This window comes from Nelumbo nucifera, chromosome 4, assembly GCF_055504915.1.
Source record: "Nelumbo nucifera cultivar China Antique chromosome 4, China Antique-T2T, whole genome shotgun sequence".
Classification (NCBI taxonomy): domain Eukaryota; kingdom Viridiplantae; phylum Streptophyta; class Magnoliopsida; order Proteales; family Nelumbonaceae; genus Nelumbo; species Nelumbo nucifera.
In genome coordinates this window covers 87,046,046-87,051,593 of record NC_142652.1, presented here as the reverse complement: position 1 = coordinate 87,051,593, position 5,548 = coordinate 87,046,046, and positions in this window count along the sequence as shown.

Sequence of the window (5,548 nt, the reverse complement as noted above, 5' to 3'; positions counted from 1 at the left end):
TGGCTTCTGCGGGAGTTGGCGGCCAACATACTACACGGGCGCCCTTGCTGGTTGAGCCTTCCAAGGCTCCCGTGTGAGCCAGCGACCTAAAGTTAGTAGTGCTGCCCCCGAAGGTCGAGCTCCTAGTAGCTTCTTGTAGGAGTAAGTGATTGGCATTACGAGGCTGACGCAGCGCAATCATAGCTCTAAGGTACCCACCTAGTCAGCTCGACACCTAGTTAGTTCGACACCCGGTCAGCCCGACACCTCACAGGCAGCTTGACACCTGGTCAGCTCAGCGCCTTACAGGCAGCTCGGCACCTGGTTAGTTTGGTACCTCCCAGGTAGCTCGGCACCTGGTTAGTTCGACACCTCACAGGTAGCTCGACACCTGGTCAGCTCGGTGCCTCACAGGCAGCTCGGCACCTGGTCAGCCCGATACCACATAAGTCCCAGTCGCTTCTTCGGCATGGGCAAAGTCAAGAAGAGTGGACTACAAGTCGCTCCCAAAGCCTACGGGCAACATTATTACTGAAAAACCCAATCGCCTCTATGGCATGGGTAACACAACTGCGTAAGACCCAGTCGCCTCTTCGGCATGGGCAAAGTCAAGAAGAGTGGACTACGAGTCACTCCCAAAGCCCACAGTCCACATTACTGACCTAGTCGCTTCTTTAGTATGGGCAAAATTAGCAAAATTGGACTATAAGTTGCCCCCAGAGCGTAAGGGCTACAATACTGAACTGGCGGAGACCTCCTCACCTTACAGGCATCTCCCAGAGCCTAAGAAATTGGATTAGCACTAACTAGCTCGTCGACTTACGGGCCAAAAGGAGAAATCTACTCCCTTCGCCGAGTTACTCTCAGCTTAGGAGTGGGAGGCAAATGATGAGGGCGGATTTAGCCCTCTAGTGAAAATATGACACCTAGCACCTCATGCCAACTAAGTGCAGCCTCTTGACAACTAGGTAGCTCGCCACTTAGGGGCAGTTCGACACTTACAGGCAGCCTGGCGTCTTACGAAGAGCTCGCCACTTAGGGGCAGCTCAGCACTTACAAGCAGCTCGGCATAGGTAGCTCGCCACTTAGGGGCAGCTCGGCGTATCGCAAGAAGATTTCCTACCTGACAACCGTACCTACCAGATCTGGAGACTGCACCCACGTCTCTGGCTAGGCGGCGTCGTGCCTGCCAACTCTGACAATGCCTCATGTCTGACAGGGTCGTACCTTGCAACGGTTACTTGTGCCCACCAGCTCAGCCCTGGCAAGTAACGGCTGCGGCAGAGAGTCAGAGGTGGTTACGCCAGATATGTCAGGACACCGCTATATAAGAGCCCCGACCCCTCAAAGGGGAAAGGGGGATGAAAAATGGAGGTAACCCCTGCTCTTTAGCTCTCTCATTTCTCTAATATTGTCTTCATGCTCTCTACTATCAGAGTGCTAACTTAGCCACCGGAGTGGCCCCACCGGGTAAACACCCTCAGGTCCTCTGATTCAATTCTTGCAGGTTCATTGGCTCCCGCCAACTTCAAGGAGGAGCAGATCATCTCATGCAAAGGGCAGTTGGGTTGCACTACACTAGGAGGCCCACCAACAAGGCAGCGCACCTAGCAACTCATCCAAGTAGCTCACCACCAGGGAGCTCGTCACTAGGTAGCTCACCACCAGGGAGCTCGTCACCAGGTAGCTCACCACCAGGGAGCTCGTCACCAGGTAATTCACCACCAGGGAGCTCGTTACCAAGTAGCTCACCACTAGGGAGCTCGTCACCAGGGAGCTCGTCACCAAGTAGCTCACCACCAGGGAGCTTGTCACTAAGTAGCTCACCACCAGGGAGTTCGCCACCAAGTAGCTCACCACCAGGCTGTTCACCACCAGGGAGCTCCATCATCCTCTGAGTCACAAGCCACCTGGGAGCAGGTCAAATGGCGAAGTACTTAGCCAAAAATTGATACATCACGAAAAAAAAATTGGTACATGACCAGAAACGGTTACATCAACGGTCATTCAGATCATCAGACCATAGAAGGTGTCAAACAAATATTATACGAATGTCTACGATAAATCCATAACTCATCGCACACATGCAATGAACTCTTGACATGAAACATGTTGCGATGAACTTTAGACCCGCGCGAACTTGCGATGAGCTTAAAGTCATCGCACAACCGTGATGAGTGCAAGCTCGTCGCGGGACAAAAGTAAATGAAAGAAGTACGTTTGTCATTAATAACGTGTGTGACAAGATGCCCTATGGGCTTAAAGAGGACACACAAGCTAAATAGTGATGTCATCCACGCTATGTCGGTTTAAGAGGGTCACGAAAAGAAATAACACATATGTATTATGAAAATCTTAGACGAAAGGAAAGTTTGTCCTTGAGATATCTCATAAGACGTGGCGAAACCCTAACAGTGCTCCCTGATAACTGACACTGAATCCTACATTGCCTTTCCTAATGGGAATCAAACGCTTTTGGCTCATTCCTTTCGGGACCTCGTGATCTCACCTTATAATAGGGGTCCAACTCATAATGGGATAATCATTCTATCACTCCATTCGCCCTAGCCTTTAGCCTACCTCCTACTCTCGGCTTTCTTTTGTCTTTCAAGGAGATCCCTATACGTAGCCTAACCACTTTACTCACACATGGTTTTAGAAAATAACCTAGAAATGAAACCGTTCTGGCCACCGGTTTTTGGCTTGACGGTTCGACCGTCTGGTTCGAATGGATGGCCCGTTCTAACAAAAAATTAAAAAAGTAATTAAAAATAAAAATGGCCAAAAACTGTTGAACGGGTCGACGGTTCTATTGCCCGGTTTTACGGATTGTTGATTGATTCAACGATTTTTAGCCAGAAACCGGGTTTGGGGTAAAACAGAACTGGTTGCCTAGATAGTTCTTGGGCTGAACAGTCCGACCATCTGGGTCAATGGCAGTTCAAAAATCATGTTTTTACAATTAGATTTTTAAGAACCTTTGAGTTTTTCTAAATGACCACAGTATTTTTGAATTCCTTGTGAGTTGATTCCATTACCGTTTTGTACTAGAAACATAGATCTGATTAGATTCAGGGAAGTTTCTTTACTTCTGGTTCTAAATGGAAGGTCATGATACCAGGATGAAGTCGGGGAGACATTGTAATTGAAGGAATATTGGGGCCTCGATTGTAGTCGCATTGGGCAATTTAGAGCAGATTCCTCTCTAGATATTTCTGTTTCTTTGTCCATGGCTCGATAGATAGCTACTATTGTTAAGAAAAAATGATGAATTCATCAGAGAAACCCATCCATAAAAGGGTGTCTTGATAAGCAATAATCCAATGATTAGGGTTGTCAATTAGATAGGATTTGATCGAATCCAATCCAATTCAATATTGGTCAATTTACAAATAGATTAGACCAAATCCTGTCCAAATCCATATAAATCAAGTCCAATCCAATCTAAATAAAATGCAAATGGATCGGATTGGGTCCAATTCAAACCAAATTGAATCAAACACCAAAATAACATAAGAAATCCATAAAATATATAAACAAATTACAACACCTGCTGCAATCCAATTTAGTCCAATTAAAATGCAAACGGATTGGATTGAATCCGATCAAATCCAAAGTAAATGGATAAAGTATTTTTGTAGAAGTGTTTTTGTGTAAAAGTACTTTTAAAAATGTATTTTCATAAAATTACTTTTATAAAATTGTTTTCATAAAAGTGTTTTTATGTCAACTTCAATTTTGATCATTTCAAATTGGACAAGGTTTGGCCTCATGACCAGATTATTGGGAATTTGGTTTAAGTTTGATTTAGACCGATAAGAATATGGACCAATTTATTTTGGATTGGCCCAACGCAATAATTATAATGGGCTGTCCAAATTCGACTTGATAAGATTTGGATAAAATTGGATCCAATCCAAAATTGGTTCATTAACACCCTTACCAATGAGTGATTAGATGTTGGTGTTTTGTTAAGGAGAATGAATCTGATCTGCCCATTTCCCCATTTTGTGGTGTGGTGTTGTGTTGGAGTCCCATCTCTTGTTGCACGTAAAGAACCATAGCTTGTTGTCTTAAAATGAACAACACAAAGGGTAAATCTTGTATTTTGAAAAATAAATATATTTACATTAGCCCTTTTTCATTTTGAAATATAACAAAAATTATATACTTTTAAAACCACAGAGAAGGTTAATATGATTATTAGAAGACCTAAAGGAGGTTTTTATATTTTACCCTTTTTTTACTTTCTAAGGATGATAACAAATGTAATATAATAACTTTTATTATAATTTGTATGTACATGTAACCCAAACAAATAACATGTGTTTATATCAACAATTCCAACTAAAAATAAAAAAAAAATAATATTCAAATTTGGTATTTTATAAACTATTATAATAAATAATCTATTAAATCCACATTTATATGATTTTTAATCTCAAGAAGTTATGCAAAAATATTAATAATAGAATAATTACTTTAGTACTTAAAATTTATAAATTTTCACATGATAAGTATCTTAAAATTTTTATAAATTATAAATTATTAATTTAATTTAAATTAAATAACAACATATTTATTATTTTCAAAAATAAAAATAATTTTTTTCAAAATATTCGAGTATATACTGGATTAATTATTTTAGTAATTAAAAATTATGAATTTGAATATGATATGTATCTTAGAAAGTTTAATAAATTTGAAAATATATTTATTATTTATAAAAATAAAAATATTGTTTACCAAACATTTAAGAATTTAATATTTAATTGATTTTTTAATGCTAAAAAGTAAAAATAGTAAAATAAAATTGATATAATAATTAAAATATAATGGTTGCATATGTTTGGTGCCTCGAACTTAAATAGAAATAACAAAATAATGGATTTGTGCATGTATTAATTTGTAAAAATCTATATCTATATTCTATACTAGTATTTAGAGGTGTAAAATAGCCTGCTTGCAGACAGCGCAAAGTGTGGGCCGTGGCATGCCAACCCACAGGCCGTATCGCCCTCCCTAGGGATAATTTGGGGGGTTGGCCCGGCACGACCCATGGCCCAAGCCTGTGTGGCCCTGTATCGTGCTACTGGGCTGGGCAGGCTACAGGCCATACCGGGCTGGGCGGGTTGCAAGCCATACCGGGCTGGGCCTTGGGCATGGGCCGAGCCAAGCCAGATTGGTTTTTTTTGTTTTTTATATTTTTGATTTTTTTATTTCTTTGCTAAGTAAAACTAAAATATTTAACTTTCCTTTGGGAACTATTTGAAAAAATAAGAAATCTAACAAAGAAATGAAAAAGAGACTTAACCAAATAAGAAATCAAAGAGACAAAGACTCAAGCTGAATAACAAATTGGAAGAAAAAAAGGCATTTTATTTCATTTAAATTTGAATGATACAAAGCATATAATGGTTGGATGAATGAAATATGAAAATTGGAAAATGGAATAAATTAATAAAATATAAAAAATACAATATAGTTACAAATTAAAAATAAAAAAATTACATTATTAAAAAATATCAAATAAATTGAATAAAATTAAAACAAAATTTACAATAATTTG